General features: G+C 36.7%; 1 non-coding gene across 1 annotated transcript; it reads right to left on the minus strand.

The window, feature by feature from the left end:
* Positions 1-1,098: 1,098 nt before the first annotated feature.
* LOC148548458 (small nucleolar RNA R71) lies at positions 1,099-1,206 on the minus strand. Its single transcript, XR_015898078.1, has one exon. It is a non-coding gene; the product is annotated as a small nucleolar RNA R71 (small nucleolar RNA).
* Between the last annotated feature and the right edge of the window lie 19,027 nt (positions 1,207-20,233).

The raw sequence follows: 20,233 nt of genomic DNA on the forward strand, positions 1-20,233 counted from the left end.
AAAATCTTTTTCAAAACTAATTTCAATCATATCTTTTCAAAAATATCTTCTTATCTTATCTTTTTCAAAAATATCTTCTCAAAATATCTTTTCTAACTTCCTAACTTCTTATCTTTTCAAAATTTGTTTCAACTAACTAACTAACTTATTGTTTGTTTCTTAACTTTTTCAAAACCACCTAACTAACTCTCTCTCTCTAATTTTCGAAAATATCTCCCTCTTTTTCAAAAATTTCTTTTTAATTAACTAATTATTTGTATTTTTTTATTTTTGATTTCAAAAATTTTCGAAAAAAAATACTAAACAATTTTCAAAAACTATTTTCAAAAATCACTAACTCTTTTTCAAAATAATTTTCGAAAATTATTCCTCCCCCATCTCATTCTATTTATTCATTCATATCCTAACATCTCATCTCACATTCCAATCCTCACAGTTGTGTTTCTTCCTTTACATCACATCCTTTATCTCCCCCTCTTCTTCTACTTACAAAGGGATCCCTATACTGTGGTATAAAGGATCTCTATTATTATTATCATTTTTCTGGCCATTCTTCCTTGTCATATGAGCAGAAGCAAGGATAAGAACATTCTTGTGGAAGCAGATCCAGAACCTGAAAGGACTCTGAAGAGAAAATTAAGAGAAGCTAAAATACAACAATCCAGAGATAACCTTTCAGAAATTTTCGAACAGGCAGAGGAGATGGCAGCCGAAAATAATAATAATATAAGGAAGATGCTTGGTGACTTTACTGCACCTAATTCCAATTTACATGGAAGAAGCATCTCCATTCCTGCCATCGGAACAAACAACTTTGAGCTGAAACCTCAGTTAGTTTCTCTGATGCAGCAGAACTGCAAGTTTCATGGACTTCCATCTGAAGATCCTTTTCAGTTCTTAACTGAATTCTTGCAGATATGTGATACTGTTAAGACTAATGGAGTAGATCCTGAAGTCTACAGGCTCATGCTTTTCCCTTTTGCTGTAAGAGACAGAGCTAGATTATGGTTGGATTCTCAACCTAAAGACAGCCTGAACTCTTGGGATAAGCTGGTCACGGCTTTCTTAGCCAAGTACTTTCCTCCTCAAAAGCTGAGCAAGCTTAGAGCTGATGTTCAAACCTTCAGACAAAAAGAAGGTGAATCTCTCTATGAAGCTTGGGAAAGATACAAACAGTTGACCAAAAAATGTCCTTCTGACATGCTTTCAGAATGGACCATCCTGGATATATTCTATGATGGTTTATCTGAGCTATCAAAGATGTCACTGGACACTTCTGCAGGTGGATCCATTCACCTAAAGAAAACGCCTGCAGAAGCTCAAGAACTCATTGACATGGTTGCTAATAACCAGTTCATGTACACTTCTGAAAGGAATCCTGTGAGTAATGGGACGCCTATGAAGAAGGGAGTTCTTGAGGTTGATACTCTGAATGCCATATTGGCTCAGAACAAAATATTGACTCAGCAAGTCAATATGATTTCTCAGAGTCTGCATGGAATGCAAGCTGCATCCAACAGTACTCAAGAGGCATCTTCTAAAGAAGAAGCCTATGATCCTGAGAACCCTGCAATAGCAGAGGTTAATTACTTAGGTGAACCTTATGGAAACACCTATAACTCAACATGGAGAAATCATCCAAATTTCTCATGGAAGGATCAAAAGCCTCAACAAGGCTTTAATAATGGTGGAAGAAACAGGTTTAGCAATAGCAAGCCTTTTCCATCATCAACTCAGCAACAGACAGAGAACTCTGAACAAAATGCTTCTAATTTAGCAAATCTAGTCTCTGATCTATCTAAGGCCACTGTAAGTTTCATGAATGAAACAAGGTCTTCCATTAGAAATCTGGAAGCACAAGTGGGCCAGCTGAGTAAAAGGATCACTGAAATCCCTCCTAGTACTCTCCCAAGCAATACAGAAGAGAACCCAAAAGGAGAGTGCAAGGCCATTGACATAAGCGCCATGGCCGAACCTGTGAGGAGAGGAGAGGACGTGAATCCCAAGGAGGAAGACCCCCTGGGACGTCCAGTGGTCAATAAGGAGCTTCCCTCTAAGGAACCAAAGGACTCTGAGGCTCATCTAGAGACCATAGAGATTCCATTGAACCTCCTTATGCCCTTCATGAGCTCTGATGAGTATTCCTCTCCTGAAGAGAATGAGGATGTCACTAAAGAGCAAACTGCCAAGTTTCTTGGTGCAATCATGAAGCTGAATGCCAAATTGTTTGGCATTGATGCTTGGGAAGTTGAACCTCCCTTGTTCATCAATGAACTAAGTGATCTGGATCAACTGACATTGCCTCAGAAGAGACAGGATCCTGGAAAGTTCATAATACCCTGTACCATAGGCACCATGATCTTTAAGGCTCTGTGTGACCTTGGTTCAGGAATAAACCTCATGCCTCTCTCTGTAATAGAGAAACTGGGAATCTATGGGGTGCAAGCTGCTAAAATCTCACTAGAGATGGCAGACAGCTCAAGAAGACAGGCTTATGGACACGTAGAAGATGTATTGGTAAAAGTTGAGGGCCTTTACATCCCTGCTGATTTCATAGTCTTGGATACTGGAAAGGAAGAGGATGAATCCATCATCCTAGGAAGACCTTTCCTGGCCACAGCAAGAGCTGTGATTGATGTTGACAGAGGTGAAATAGTCCTTCAATGGAATGAGAACTCCCTTGTATTCAAAACTCAAGGATCTCCCTCTGCAACCATGAAGAGGAAGCATGAAAAGCTTCTCTCAAAGCAGAGTCAACCAGAGCCCCCACAGTCAAACTCTAAGTTTGGTGTTAGGAGGCCACAACCAAACTCTAAGTTTGGTATTGAACTCCCATATCCAAACTCTAAGTTTGGTGTTGGAAAGTCTCAACAAAGCTCTGCACATCTGTGAGGCTCCATGAGAGCCCACTGTCAAGCTATTGACATTAAAGAAGCGCTTGTTGGGAGGCAACCCAATGTTTATTTATCTAACTATATTTTTCTTAGTTATGTGTCTTTATAGGTTCATGATCATGAGGAGTCACAAAATAAATATAAAAATTGAAAACGGAATCAAAAACAGCAGAAGAAAAATCACACCCTGGAGAAGCATCTGTCTGGCGTTCAAACGCCAGAACAGAGCATAGTTCTGGCGTTGAACGCCCAGAATGGGAGCATCCTGGCGCTGAACGCCCAGAACAAGCATGGTTCTGGCGTTCAACGCCAGAAATGGCAGCAAATGGGCGTTGAACGCTCAAAATGGGCACCAACCTGGCGCTGAACGCCCAGAGTTGTGTGCAAGGGCATTTTGCATGCCTAAATTGGTGCAGGGATGTAAATGCCTTGACACCTCAGGATCTGTGGACACCACAGGATCATCTCAGGATCTGTGGACCCCACAGGATCCCCACTTTACCTCCTCATAATCCTAGTTTTTATTTCCACATCTTCTTCTTCATCTATTCCTTCTTCTTTTGCTCGAGGGCGAGCAACATTCTAAGTTTGGTGTGGTAAAACAATTATGTAAAGGATCTATAGCTCAGTGGTAGAACATTTGACTGCAAATCAAGAGATCCCTGAGTTACCTCAGGGGATACATTTTCTTCCACCATTATTATTGGAAGCAACTAAGGGTGGAACATCAAGAGCACTCCATCATCCTTCATGAAATCAAAGAAGATCTAAAAGCAATGAAGGAGGAGCAGCAAAGACAAGGAAGAGACATAGAAGAGCTCAAGGACATCACTAAGGTGGACTCATTCCTTGTTCTTACTCTCTCTGTTTTTCGTTTTCTATGTTATGTGCTTATCTATGTTTGTGTCTTCATTACATGATCATTAGTAGTAGTAACTATGTCTTAAAGTTATAAATGTCCTATGAATCCATCACCTCTCTTAAAAAAAAATGTGTTTTAAATCAAAAGACAAGAAGTACATGAGTTTTGAATTTATCCTTGAACTTAGTTTAATTATATTGATGTGGTGACAATGCTTCTTGTTTTCTGAATGTATGCTTGAACAGTGCATATGTCTTTTGAAGTTGTTGTTTAAGAATGTTAAATATGTTGGCTCTTGAAAGAATGATGACTAGGAAACATGTTATTTGATAATCTGAAAAATCATAAAAATGATTCTTGAAGCAAGAAAAAGCAGCAAAGAACAAAGCTTGCAGAAAAAAAAATAGGCGAAAAAAAAATTTTAGAAGAAAAAGAAAAAGCAAGCAGAAAAAGCCAAAACCCTTAAAACCAAAAGGCAAGGGAAAATAAAAAGGATCCCAAGGCTTTGAGCATCAGTGGATAGGAGGACCTAAAGGAATAAAATCCTGGTCTAAGCGGCTAAACCAAGCTGTCCCTAACCATGTGCTTGTGGCGTGAAGGTGTCAAGTGAAAACTTGAGACTGAGCGGTTAAAGTCAAGGTCCAAAGCAAAAAAAGGAGTGTGCTTAAGAACCCTGGACACCTCTAATTGGGGACTTTAGCAAAGCTGAGTCACAATCTGAAAAGGTTCACCCAATTATGTGTCTGTGGCATTTATGTATCCGGTGGTAATACTGGAAAACAAAGTGCTTAGGGCCACGGCCAAGACTCATAAAATAGCTGTGTTCAAGAATCATCATACTGAACTAGGAGAATCAATAACACTATCTGAACTCTGAGTTCCTATAGATGCCAATCATTCTGAACCTCAATGGATAAAGTGAGATACCAAAACTATTCAAGAGGCAAAAAGCTATAAGTCCCGCTCATTTGATTGGAGCTATGTTTCATTGATAGTTTGGAATTTATAGTATATTCTATTCTTTTTATCCTATGTTGATTTTCAGTTGCTTGGGGACAAGCAACAATTTAAGTTTGGTGTTGTGATGAGCGGATAATTTATACGCTTTTTGACATTGTTTTTAGTATGTTTTTAGTAGAATCTAGTTACTTTTAGGGATGTTTTTAATAGATTTTATGTTAAATTCACATTTCTGGACTTTACTATGAGTTTGTGTGTTTTTCTGTGATTTCAGGTATTTTCTGGCTGAAATTGAGGGACTTGATCAGAAATCAGATTCAGAGGTTGAAGAAGGACTGCTGATGCTGTTGGATTCTGACCTCCCTGCACTCAAAGTGGATTTTCTGGAGCTACAGAACTCGAAATGGCGCGCTTCCAATTGCGTTGGAAAGTAGACATCCAGGGCTTTCCAGCAATATATAATAGTCCATACTTTGGTCAAGAATAAACGACGTAAACTGGCGTTCAACGCCAGCTTTCTACCCAAATCTGGCGTCCAGCGCCAGAAAAGGAGCCAAAACCAGAGTTGAACGCCCAAACTGGCACAAAAGCTAGCGTTCAACTCCAAGGAAGACCTCTGCACGTGCAACACTTAAAGCCCAGCCCAAGCACACACCAAGTGGGCCCCGGAAGTGGATTTATGCATCAATTACTTACTTCTGTAAACCCTAGTGACTAGTTTATTATAAATAGGACCTCTTACTATTGTATTTGACATCTTTGGATTACCTTATGATCCTTTGATCACGTTTTAGGGGGTTGGCCATCTCGGCCATGCCTGGACCTTCACTTATGTATTTTCAACGGTAGAGTTTCTACACTCCATTGATTAAGGTGTGGAGCTCTGCTGTTCCTCAAAGATTAATGCAAGTACTACTGTTTTCTATTCAATTCTTCTTATTTCGCTTCTAAGATATCCATTCGCACCCAAGAACGTGATGAAGGTGATGATTATGTGTGACGCTCATCATCCTTCCCCCTTATGAACGCGTGCCTGACAAACACTTCTGTTCTACATGAATTAAGCTAGAATGAGTATCTCTTAGATCTCCTAACCAGAATCTTCGTGGCGTAAGCTAGAATGATGGCGGCATTCAAGAGAATCCGGAAGGTCTAAACCTTGTCTGTGGTATTCTGAGTAGGATTCAATGATTGAATGACTGTGACGAGCTTCAAACTCGCGATTGTTGGGCGTTAGTGACAGACGCAAAAGGAAGGTGAATCCTATTCCAGCATGATCGAGAACCGACAGATGAATAGCCGTGCCGTGACAGGGTGCGTGAGCATATGATTCACTGAGAGGAGGGGATGTAGCCACTGACAACGGTGATGCCCTTGCATACAGCCAGCCATGGAAAGAAGTAAGACTGATTGGATGAAGATAGCAGGAAAGCAGAGGTTCAGAGGAACGAAAAGCATCTCCATTCGCTTATCTGAAATCTCTGCCAATGAATCTACATAAGTATCTCTATCCCTTTTATTGTTTATTTGAATCTAATAAAATATCATGTTTAAATCCGCCTAACTGAGATTTGCAAGGTGACCATAGCTTGCTTCAAGCCAACAATCTCTGTGGGATCGACCCTTACTCACGTAAGGTTTATTACTTGGACGACCCAGTACACTTGCTGGTTAGTTGAACGGAGTTGTGTCCACACATAGTAAAGAGCCATAATAATGATTCCATACAATAACAAAGAGTACTACATTGATGTGATCACAATTTCGTCCACCACTTCCCTTGCCTTGTGACAAGCCCTTCGAACCAGGCTTCCTTGGAGAGCTAAGTGAAGTAAGTTCACGCAGCGCTTCATGCTTTGAGTGAGCTCCCACTTTCGAGCCTTGCTGGTTGCATTTTGTGCCTATTCCCTTGTGAGGAGTAGCGCTCAGTTAGATAAGTTAACTTAGTGCCGTTATTTGCTTGCTCTTGTTCCCCATTTCGAGCTCTAGTGGAGCCACTTTGGTCCAACAATTCCTTAGGCACTAGCGTTCAGTTAATAAAGAGAACTGAGCGCTCCCTTGTGTGCTTGTGCAAGGTCTTGTCTTCTACTCTTGGTGACTGCATTTTGTCCATTTTCTTTTGAATGAGGCACGATAAAGTTAACTAAGTTAACTGAGCGCTATGCCTTTGCCTTGTTCCCTTGGGCGCTACCCTGATTCCCTCTTCGAGCCTTGGCTGCCCCATTTTTGGTTTATTTTTGGGCCTTAAAGATGCCTTTTACTTGTGCTTCAATTCATGCCAAATATAGATTGTTATATATTGTTGAAAATCTCTGAATGTCAGCTTTCAAACGCAACTAGAAGCATATTAATTGGACATCTGTAGCTCAAGTTATGACCCTTTGAAGGAGGCATGGTCATGCTGTCACAAGGCTTAAGAAAAGCCCGAAAAAGTTAACTATTTTAACTTAGCACTCTCTTCAAATTGGGCGCTGGTGCCTTGTTTGAGCTCTACTTGGTCATGGACCACGCTTTTAAAAGCGTGGCCTAAGGCCTCAAAGTGTGCCCTAAAACTCTTTTTTTCTCTTTTTTTAGCTTATTTTGTGCTTTTTTTGCTTCTTTTTCTTCTTATTTCCTACAAAGTTTATCAAATCAAAAGATCAAGGAAATATACCTTTTAAACACAAAATAATGCATTATTTGAGCACTAATTATCAATTTCTTGTATGAAAAAACATAGAAAAATATGACATGATGACATGTCATCAGTAGCGTTAAATTTTGCTGAGGATAAAAGTCTCCCACGCCAAAAGGTGTAGCCTATGAGGTTTGATGACAAGGTCAAAGCTCCTGCGAGGCAGAGCAAAATAACGGGCAACCTTAAGAAAAAATGCTATATCTGGGCCACAACTCGCAAGACCTATGACGATATAAGAAGTAATGAGTGGAACATAATATTCATCCTCAATCATCAATATCCGCTGGAAATAACAAGAGGGCACTTTGAATCTTTAAAAGCCAATACATATGTTGAAAACTTGGTAATTTTAGAATAATATTAATGATTTAAGACTATAAGATGTTCATCCCATATCTGGACAAAAAAAAGTTGGCATCCCATTCATTTGTAAGTTTTTGTTTATAAAGCTTCTTAACACAAATTTTTCATTGGGTGCCAATTAAACTAAAAAATTGTTCTCTCTGGACAAACTTCAGGTATTTGCCTGATAAACCACTATTTTATGGTTTATTTTGTACTCAATTGAGTGGTTTTTATCAACTCTTTACCCACTTATTCATACTATTCGCATGTTTTACATTTTCCTTCCTGATTTTGTGCTATGATTGAAAACATGCTTCTTTGATCTTATATTTGCTTATTATTAATCCTCTCTTATTACCATTAGATGCCTTGATATGTGTGTTAAGTGATTTCAGAGATTACAGGACAGGACTGACTCAGAGGATGGAAAGGAAGCATGCAAAAGTGGAAGGAATACAAGAAGTTGGAGAAATTGCTAAGCTGTCCAGCCTGACCTCTTCGCATTCAAATGGCTATAACTTTAGCTACAGAGGTTCAAATGATGCGGTTCCAGTTGTGTTGAAAAGCTAACGTCTGGGGTTTCGATTTGATATATAATATATCATAGTTGCTCTGACGATAGGCAACGCGAACGTGTGCTCTAAGCGGACGCGTCGCAGTGACGAAAATCAGCGTGTTTGAATTCGCAACCAGCGAATTCTGTGCTGTTTCTGACCCAGTTCTCGGCTCAGAAAACACAGATTAGAGGTTATAAAGTAGAGGGATTACATTCATTCATAATCAAGCTTTCACATTCACAATTTTAGGAGTAGATGTAGTTTTTAGAGAGAGAGGTTTTCTCCTCTCTCTTAAGATTTAGAATTAGGATTCTTTTCACTTTATGATTATTTCATCTTTTGCGATCACAGGTTCAATGTTTCTTTTATTTATTTTTCTAATTTAATTTATGAACTTCCATGTTAGATTTGATTTCTTTTATTAATGCAATTTGAGGTATTTCAGATTTATGATTTTTGTTTAGCTTTTTATATTCTTGGTTTTAATTGATGAATTGATAAATTGGAGACACTTGAGTTATCAAACTCCTTGTTGATTGGAAATTGAAATTCTTCAAGAATTAATTCGGGTTCCAATAACTCTAAATTTTCCCAAGGAAAGACTAGGACTTGAGGAATCAGAATTAATTCATCCACTTAACTTACCTTCATAGTTAGAGGTTAACAAAGTGGGAGAAAAATCCAATTCTCATTACAATTGATAAGGATAACTAGGATAGGACTTCCAATTTTCATACCTTGCCAAAAGTCTATTTTATAGTTATTTATTTTATTCTTATTATCATTCAACATACTGCTTCCTTACTTTCAAAACCCCCAATTTACAAGACTCATAACCAATAATAAGAACATACCTCCCTACAATTCCTTGAGAAGACGACCCGAGGTTTAAATACTCGGTTATCAATTTTAAAAAGAGGTTTGTTACTTGTGACAACCAAAACGTTTGTACGAAGGGATTTCTATTGGTTTAGAAACTATATCTACAACGCGACTGTTTTTATAAAATTCTTTACTGGCAAAAATCCTAACGTCAAAATGGCGCCGTTGCCGAGGAATTGCAAACGTGTGCCTTATTATTGGTTAATGTAAATAATTTCTTTTGCTTGTTTATTTATTTTTATTTTTGTTTTTATTTTTGCTTTTTCATAAATTAAGAGGTTATTGGTTTTTATTTAGTTATTAAAAAATAAAAAATAAAAACAAAAATTTTCAAAAATTTGTTCTTCGTGTTCATCTTGATCTTCAAGTTGTTCTTAGTTATTTTCTTCGTTTTGATCTAAAAATTTTAAGTTTGGTGTCATTTTATTGTTTTTCTCTTTCCTCATTAAATTCAAAAATTTAAAATTTAAAACTAAAATTTCAAATTTCAAATTTCGATTTTCAAAATTCAAATTTAAAAAATTTAAAATTCAAATCTCAAATTTCAAAATTTAAAATTTTAAAATTTAAAATTTCAAAATTCATATCTTTTTCAAAATCTTATCTTATCTTATTTAAAAAAAAAATCAAATTTCAAAATTTAATATTCAAAATTCAAATTTCAGATTTGAAATTTCAAATTTTAAAATTCAAATTTCAAAAATTTAAAATTCAAAATTTCAAAATTTCAAATTTCAAAATTTAAAATTCAAATTTTAAAATTTAATTTTCAAATTCAAAATTTAAATAACCTTTTAATTTAAAATTTGTTTTTATTTTCGTTTTTAATTACCATTATGAGTTCTCACCTCTCTCGCTTTGAGTTTGGTTCCAATGTTGTTGCAAGGAATGAAAATTATAACAGGAACATGCATCAAGGTCAAAACAATCAGAGATGGAAGGAGCCACGAGGATCTGATCAACCCTTCCGGCAACAACACCTTCCACAGTACCACAGACAAAGACCATTCCACGATGCATACCAAGACAATAGTTTTGGTGGACCCTTCCGTGACAACCAACATCCACCAAATTACTATAGTCAAGAGCCATTCCAGGGGGCATACCAAGATGATAGATATGATGGACCCCCATCATATGCCTATGAACCTCCTCAACACAACTTTGAACCACCACACTCACAAGCCAACTAGTACCATTCACCTTCATATGACCCTAACCCGTATCCACCATACCAACCACCTTATGAGCCAAATGAACCCTCCTATCTACTCCAAACCTCCATGGAGAAAGCACTTACCGATCTAAACTCTACTATACAAGCTCTCGTCGCCCAAATCGGACCACCAAACACCTTCAACAATCAACCCTCAAGCTCTAGTGCACTTCTTTTTCAACCACAGAATGATATCTCCATCCCATCACCACCATCCATGGAAGAGCACCCACATCCATCAATCCAAGAGCAACATAATCCCAATGATGCTATTGACATGGAACAAGAGAGAAGGGATCATCTTCGCGAATCCATACTTCATAAGGAGCTAGAGGAGGCCCTAAAGGTGAAGGTAGTAAAAACCCTTGAAGATGAAAGAATAGTTGAAAGGAATTGTCATGGAAAGAAAATCATCAAGGATGAGTATGATTTTATATTAAAACTACTGGACAAAGCAGTAATTATTGAAGAGAAAAAAGTGGTTGAAGACTTGCGAGATGCTGAACCTCCATGGAAAAGTCAAAACATAGAGCCTCCTTCCAAGACAGTTGCATTTGATGTTGAGGAGGGTGTACAACCTCCAAGGCATATCATAGTTGAAGACTTGGAAGAGGTTGGTCAAGAGATGGAGATAAAGAAGAAGAAGCACAGCCTCCCATGCCCTTGGTGAGCAATGAAGAAGAGATTGAATTGGAAGAAAGCTACCAAGAGGAAGAGGTTGATATTGAAGAAACTTGCACAGAGGTGAAAGTTGTCAGAGAAGAGCACAAGGGAGTGGAGCTTGCAAATTCGTTAGAAGTACCTTCCCCTAAGTTGCCATCATCCTTCACAACATTCAAGTGGGTAAAATTCATATCCCTTAGCTTTCTAATCCCACTTGAATATGGGTTACTGGAGACGGATGGTCAACTTAGAGCTCTTTGTGGCATTAAGAGTAAGAAGAAGATGGTTAGTGGTTGGAGTTGTCAAACAAGGTTCAACATGGTTGCATACTCAAAGTTTAAATGCAAAGGTTGGTATAAAGCTTAACTGAATGGGTCTAGGAAGTTGGTTGGCCGCTTTAGTGAGAATTCAGATTGCTTGTTACCTGGATGGAATCATGATGATCAACACAAAGACGGGTGTAAAAGCAATGTTTGGGATCCTGGAGTCCGTTCTGACATTCAGCATACTGGAAGCCTGAGAACCTGTTTAAAACTACTCAAGGGCTTTACGTGCCTAGTTTGGGATCCCAGAGGCTACTGGAAGTACAAACATTGGTGGAGATTCCTGGATGAGTTCAAGCACAAGCCACCATAACAGGGAGCTCATCAAATCTCCAACTTAAGGACTTTAACTAAAAGTGCTAGGTGGGAGACAACCCACCATGGTATGATCGTCCCTTTTTCAGTTTTAATTCTAGTCTGTTTTGTTTGTTTTTGAGTTTTATTTTATTTTATTTCATTGAACCTAGAATTACTCATAACATCCATATCATTTTGCACTCTGCATACTGCATCAAAAAAAAAAATAAAACACGCACGCGACGCGGCAGCGTCGCTGATGCGTCCGCGTCACCAGTGCATTGGGAAGAAAAGAAATCGAACAGAAAGTCACGCGAGAGCGTGGCTGGAGGTGCGCCTTTAGCATAATTTGACCCCGCGACCGCATCGCTGACGCGACCGCGTCATGTGGGAACTTTGGCCTCCCACGCGACCGTGTCACCCATGCGGCCCATGACATGAAAATCGACGTCAAAAGGGTGCATGGCCGAAAGTTATGCTGGAGTGGTGCTGGATTGGTGCTGAACGCACAGCCTTACCACGCGGACGCATGGCTCACGCGTCCACGTCATACCCCATAATGGCCACTCACGCGATCGCGTCGATCACGCGACCGCGTCACCCTGGATTTTGGCAATACTAAGTTTTGAACAGAGAGTTGTGCGAGCGCGAGGCTGCCCTCGCGCCAGTAGCATAAACCGTGTCACGCGACCGCGTGACCGGCGCGACCGCGTCAATCCGTATAAGTGCAAGTCACGCGACCGCGTGCCCCACGCGTCCGCGTCGCTTGCGCCGCACAACTTATCCTAATTTGCCAAATATCTTATCTTTTCTTCCCCAATCCTAATTTTTCCTCCCTCCTTTCTTACTTACTTCTTCTTCCCTTCTTTCCCTTCTCATTCTTCTTATCTTTTATTTTATTTAATTTATTTGCATATTTCATTCATTGCATTTTAATTTAGTGCATATTTTTATTTTCTTTTCTAAATTTATTATTTTTTCTTTGGTGTTGAATTTTCTTATTTCACTGTTGCATCTTCTCTTGAAATATTTTGGGTGCTTAGTAACTTGTTTTATTATGATTGGGTAACATTATTTAAATCAATGCTAATCTTTTATGATACTCGTACTTCTCTTGCATTGATATGAACTTATACGATCTTGCATTACCCACATTCCCCTAAACCCTTATCATTTGGCATTAACCCACCCATACTTCATTTATTTTCTTATCTTTTTTTCTGGGTTACTTTTCTTCCCTTCTTCTTTCAGGATGGCCACCGAAGACGGAAAAAGGGAGAAACTTCTAAAAGGGGAGACAAACAAGTCCATCTGTACAATCCTTAAAGAAAAGCATCAGTTGGAGCAGCCCATCCACTTGTACATCTTAGCATGCACCGAGGACGGCGCAATCTTTAAGTGTGGGGAGGTCGATACCGATTTCCATGGGTTAGTATTTTCTTTTCAACACCATTGTTTTATTCTCTTTGTTTGTTCATTATTGCATTTGCATGTTTAATTGCATGTTTGTTTGATTTTATGCATTTAGCTACTGCTTAGTTGAGAAATAATAAGTTTCTTTTTAAAGACCCTATTTTTGAAAAATTTTCACTAATTTAAAATCAAAATTTTTGTGTTAAACTTATCAGAAGTTGTATTTGGAACATGGTTTTTGAGTTAAAGAACACACAACCTGTGAGATTTTGAGCCTAATTACATGGTTACATTATTTAACCATAAATATTTTATTCTTGTGTGTTTTCTTCCCTATGATTGCAATCTTTGCTTTGTTCCATTCTATATGTCCATTATTTAGTGTATTTACATGCTTGCATTTGATTTTAGCTCACTTATCCCAAATAAGCCTACCCTTTAAATTACCTTTGTTAGCCACTTTGAGCCTTTTTAATCCCTATTTGTTCTATATTTTATCACATCACTAGCCTTAAGTAGAAAAATAAATTAAATACCCCAATTGAATCTTTGCTTAGCTTAAGATATAGATTGTGCATCAACTAAGTGTGGGGAAATTGTGGGAACTTGGGTTAATAAGGGAATGTATCATGTTTTTAATTTTGAATATTGGAAAATTTGGGTACCTACTCATGTAAAACAGAAAATTAAAAAAATTCCATATGCATTGATATGTTATTCTAGTTTTTATGTCTCTCTAAAAAAAATAAGAGAAAAAGAAAAAGAGAAAAAAATATATAATATAAATAAATAAATTAAAGAAAAATTGATACATGAGTATGTAATGCAAAAGTGAAGACTATGGGTAGCTAGGCATGATTCTATAGTTATATAGAGTATATGTATGTTAGGTGAAAGCTTAGGTTAATTAAAGATTCAATTTATAAAGCTCACTCAGCCATATACATATACCCTTACCCTTACCAATAGCCCCATTACAACCTTGAAAAGACCTCATGATGTTTGCATTGGTATATTAAATATTGTTGATTGGTTAGGTGAAGAACAAATTTTAGAAAGCATGACTAGAGAAGAGTAGAGTGATTGACCCTAGACACTTGAGAGTTAGAGTGATATACACTACCAGTAAGGGTTCAGTGCTCAATTCTATGTTCCCTGCTTTCATGAGCTATCTTCTTACAAGTTTACTTGTCTTTTATTGTATAATTTGAATTAGTAAAATCTGATTTATGTTTGTCTTGGAGAACTTATTTATTTTTAAACCAAGTAGATAAAAACATTTTGCTTGTAGTTGCATTTATATAGATAGGTTGCATTTCATATTAATCTACCATTCCTCTTCATCTTTATAGCTTCTCTTGAACTTAGCATGAGGACATGCTAGTGTTTAAGTGTGGGGAGGTTGATAAACCACTATTTTATGGTTTATCTTGTACTCAATTGAGTGGTTTTTATCAACTCTTTACCCACTTATTCATACTATTCGCATATTTTATATTTTCCTTCCTGATTTTGTGCTATGATTGAAAACATGCTTCTTTGATCTTATATTTGCTTATTATTAATCCTCTCTTATTACCATTAGATGCCTTGATATGTGTGTTAAGTGATTTCAGAGATTACAGGGCAGGAATGGCTCAAAGGATGGAAAGGAAGCATGCAAAAGGGGAAGGAATACAAGAAGTTGGAGAAATTGCTAAGCTGTCCAGCCTGACCTCTTCGCACTCAAACAGCTATAACTTTAGCTACAGAGGTCCAAATAATGCGGTTCCAGTTGCGTTAGAAAGCTAACGTCTGGGGCTTCAATTTGATATATAATATGCCATAGTTTCTCTGACGATAGGTGACGCGAACGCGTGCTCCATGCGGACGCGTCGCAGTGACGAAAATCAGCGTGTTTGAATTCGCAACCAGCGAATTCTGGGCTGTTTCTGACCCAGTTCTCGGCCCATAAAACACAGATTAGAGGCTATAAAGTAGAGGGATTGCATCCATTCATAATCAAGCTTTCACATTCACAGTTTTAGGAGTAGATGTCGTTTTTAGAGAGAGAGGTTCTCTCCTCTCTCTTAGAATTTAGAATTAGGATTCTTTTCACTTTATGATTATTTCATCTTTTGCAATCACAGGTTTAATGTTTCTTTTATTTATTTTTTTAATTTAATTTATGAACTTCCATGTTAGATTTGATTTCTTTTATTAATGCAATTTGAGGTATTTCAGATTTATGATTTTTGTTTAGCTTTTTATATTCTTGGTTTTAATTGATGAATTGATAAATTGGAGACACTTGAGTTATCAAACTCCTTGTTGATTGGAAATTAGAATTCTTCAAGAATTAATCCGGGTTCCAATAACTCTAACTTTTCCCAAGGAAAGACTAGGACTTGAGGAATCAGAATTAATTCATCCACTTAACTTACCTTCATAGTTAGAGGTTAACAAAGTGGGAGAAAAATCCAATTCTCATTACAATTGATAAGGATAAACAGGATAGGACTTCCAGTTTTCATACCTTGCCAAGAGTCTATTTTATAGCTATTTATTTTATTCTTATTATCATTCAACATACTGCTTCCTTACTTTCAAAACCCCCAATTTACAAGACTCATAACCAATACTAAGAACATACCTCCCTGCAATTCCTTGAGAAGACGACCCGAGGTTTAAATACTCGGTTATCAATTTTAAAAAGGGGTTTGTTACTTGTGACAACCAAAACGTTTGTACGAAGGAATTTCTGTTGGTTTAGAAACTATACCTACAACGCGACTGTTTTTATAAAATTCTTTACTGGCAAAAATCCTAACGTCATTGCCCCAGTTTGCTACGCGGATCATTGGTGGATATGGATGGCATATGTTAAAAATAAGAAATTTCATGTCCTTGACCCATTCCACAAAAAGTCTCTTTCGAAAGAAAGAACAATACTTAATAAATTTATTGTAAGTTGCTTCTGTTTTCTCTATAAATTCCTTGGTTTTTGTCTATTGTTAGCAATATAAAAATTCGGTGTAGTTTTGTTTGAAATAAGGTGTACCATTGGTTCATTTCGTGTTAGTTGGTATTAAATGCAGTATTTCTTATATTTTGCTTTTTTTAGTTTTTAGGACTACATGATTTTAAGAATGAGGGTATTTCTCAGAGGACAACCTCTGACGGACAAGGATGATGAAATTGAAGCACCATATGTTAACATCGCCGAGCAACATACATAGTATAAATCTTTCTCTCTGAGAAATTTTATGTTTTCTCTTACTGTCCTATTTTATTTTGCTAATTTATCTTTATTTTTAGTTACGATTGTGCCATTTATGTTATGAAATGGCTTGAGGTAATTGGATAACAAAACATAAAAAGGACAAATATGAATGGAAGAATTGGGCACGGGTAACTATCTTCAAAAATAGAAAACTCTATATTACTTTACTAAATTAATGGAAAACTCTGTAGGTTGAAGTGGATAATTTCAGAGTTGAATATGCTTCGCTGATTCTATTTGATGAAATCAATCAACTCAGAGATAAAGTCATTCAAGAAAGTGAAGCCATCAGATTGTCCAAGCCATTTGCGGCATTATTGAGTCCTTATTGTGAATTGCGTTCAGAAGATATCAACAGTGAATAGTTTGAATGTCGTAAACTGTTAAAAATTGTGTACTAAATTGTTGTTTGAACATATACTTTTTATAAATTGTAGTTTGTGAATATTTAAACCAAACTTTTTATAAATTTTCTTTGGAAAAATAAACTTCTATGAAGTTGTCTGTGTTGTATTCAAATGCAGTTAATCTGAATTATTACAGGTTCAAAAAAGTTCAGGAAAACAAGATTAAATTGATTAATACGCCGAGTTCCTTTTATAATACACCGAAAAATAATCGAAATATGCCAGAAACATGTGTATACATATTTTTCTGTAAAATTTAACCATGAGATATGGAAATTCAAAAATTTAAATTGTTACCCTCCTTAAGTATTAAATTGTCTATGTATTGTATATTTAAAACAAACAAATCTCTTCAGATATTTCAAAACAATAATTTCCAAACACACCGCAATATATCAAAATATAAAAAAACAAGAAAATAGAAAAAGAGAAGAGCATACAGAATACACCAAAAAAACTATCCTATGTGACTGAATCTCTGAACTGATAATTCATAACATATCCATGATATTGGGTGAAATTCGATTACACCACTGAACCACCATAAAAGGGTTCCACTGCAAAAAATAAATCACATATTAGCAAAAATATTAACAAAAATAAACTTAATTCTCCCTGTTTAAAGAACATCACTTTTACCTCACTTAGAGCTTTCGTTTTCTTTTTTTTTTTCAAGTATTTGCATTCTGTTTTTTCGTCTTTGATCTTAGTCTATTTTTGGGACGTCCTTATGTTCTCACGCGTGGAGGGCTTTGAAGCTCGTTAGTATCTTCCAAGGAAGCATCTTCGTGAGATAACGAACATTTTCCTTTGCTTTTTGTTTTGTATTCTTGCATCTCAACCATAGCATTATCGTAAGCACACTGCAGAATAGCAGTCAACTCCTGAGATTCTGATGCAAATTCTCAGATATTTTGTGACTAAAACACTAAATAATCAAATCTCTTGCTCCATCATTCTAATATATATCTCGGTGACACTTTATTTACTCACTCAAATCTTAACGCGCTCAGAGAATGACAGCACAATATCCCCCTTGACTCGAATAATAAGCACGGCTATTTAACTTCAGCTGATACCCTTTCGTATGTAATTGCAAACTTGTTGAATGTTGAGTTGGAAACCTGTTCTACAACTTCACACACCGTATATCCTAGAGCAGAGTGCGTTGATCTTGTGATGTGATTCACCTTTTCCCTGAATTGTGCTTGGACTTCTTTGAACTTCTTGTGAGTATACACGTGTTGAAACTGAGCTTCTATTAAGAATTTTGTTGCACATGGTATGACGGTATTAAAATATGCAGCATTCGATTCTCTCTCTCTCTTTGCTCTTTACTTCCTAGGCAATTCTCATTTCGACAAAGAAGCTGTTGACTTAGTGCACACTGCGGCAGGAGGGGCTACGAAACGAAACCAATAAGCGTTCCTTTCATCCTCTTTCTCACGACAAGTGAAATTCGGCCTATTCAAGAAGCCAAAGTCTTTTCCGGGAAAGATCAGATATGGATTAGAATTCTCTTCCGAATCTACTAAGCCTCATCCACCTCTTCTCCCCTTCTTATGCATGCTCTCGCTCCTTTGCGTGCTTCTCATCCTCGCTAAGAAGTGGTGATTAAGATAAACTGGAATTCATAAATGACGATCTTCAAAAAGCTCTATAAAAACATCTAAAACAAAACTAAAATAGACCAAAAAACATGCATTTTACACCTGTATTGCACAGGAAAAACACATATTAAAATTAATAACATCACTTAATCCTAATAAAAAACATTACCTGAAAGCCACTTGTTGTCCCCAAGACCATACTTCATCAGAAAATCATTCCAATTCCTTTCAAATGATTCTTTTGTAAGAGAGTTCTAAACAACATGACTCATCTCGTGTTCGATTTCTTTGTGCCGCTTGTAGCCATTTAATTTACTTGGAATCTTCTTCAAGATGTTCTAAATACTCCACCAATGAATTGTTGTGGGCATACAAGCCTCAATAGCCCTTTGAATCGATGTGCATTGATCGGTAAGAATGCGTTTCAAAGCATTTCCTCATTTTTTTTATCAAAGCACATCCCAGAAGTGTTGACTGACCATGGTGATTCATCCCGACAAAAGACCAAAAAACAGATTGTACCTGAATACGATGACATAGAAACAAAATTGTTAATCCACCAAAATAATAACTCTTTACACCGAAAAAATAGAACAACATATTACATGTTTGTATTGTAAGTGGTATCGAATGAAATAATATCTCCAAAATACTCACAGGCAGTCCTGCTTCTTGCGTCGGCCCAAAAAACAATCTTAATCAACTGATCAACCTCAAGTACAAGCTCAAGGAAGAAATTCTGATTCTTCTCTTTCATTCTTATTAAGTATTTTCCAAATTCTTTCTGCACTTCTCTCGTGATGTAATTTTTCAGATCTTTTCCAACAAAAACTTAACACACGATGAACCCCTGCTACTTTGACAAATGATTGGTATATTTTGCTTGGACTGATTCCAGCTTCCTCGTTATTCTCTATTGTACGTCATACGGACATGTTTAATTCTCTATGCTATTTAAGCATCTCTGCTTGATTTGCACAGCAGAGATGTGAATGATGTAACATAACCTTTGAAATAATTCAAACACCAACGTCCTTCAATATGTGTGTATAAATTCTTGCAGGACGATTTAATCCAGCTGAGGGATTTGTCTTCTCAGTTGGAGATATGTTCGATTTTCATTTCCCCTCTCTACTATATGTAATCAATTAGTTCTTAATTTCCTTTCCTTTCTTATTTATCCTCTGAATTTGTGTAGAAAAACCAGCAACTTTTGAATAATCTTTGTAGAATTTTGCAGCAACTTCAAGCATGTTAAAAGTCATCCCAACCTTTGGAACAGGCTGCTCATCAACATCGCATAGAAACTGCAAAATACACCGAAACTAGTCCACAATACACCATATTAAAAGCTAGCCTACATCAAAGCTCATCATAAAAAATAATAAAATCAAATTCAGAACTGATCATCAAACAGAAACTAAAATGACTCAACTATAGAATCATAAATTACAAACAAACTACATTATCTATATTCAATTCACACCTTACTACTTGATTCGATTCAAAACAATAATACAATGTACCCTCGTTCAATTGAAAAGTCTGAACCTGTAAACACACAGAAAAGTTCCCACAATACACCAAAATAGTTCTGATATACACCAAAACGAGAAATGCAACAGATTCATCAGAACTCCTACATTCCATTCAATTCAAACCATCAACGATGAACAGTAATTTTTGCAAGAAAAAAAATTATTCACCTACAAAATCAGAAACTACTAATGAAAACATTAACCAGAATTAAACCACGCCTCAGCCAATTCATTGGATTCAAAACAATAATCCACTTTGCTCTGGTTCAATGGACAATCTAAACTTGAATCATTCATTATCTTCAAAATTGTCCTAAACTGATTTTA

The sequence above is a fragment of the Arachis ipaensis genome, chromosome B8 (genome assembly GCF_059453495.1).
Source record: "Arachis ipaensis isolate K30076 ecotype BB chromosome B8, ASM5945349v1, whole genome shotgun sequence".
Lineage (NCBI taxonomy): Eukaryota > Viridiplantae > Streptophyta > Magnoliopsida > Fabales > Fabaceae > Arachis > Arachis ipaensis.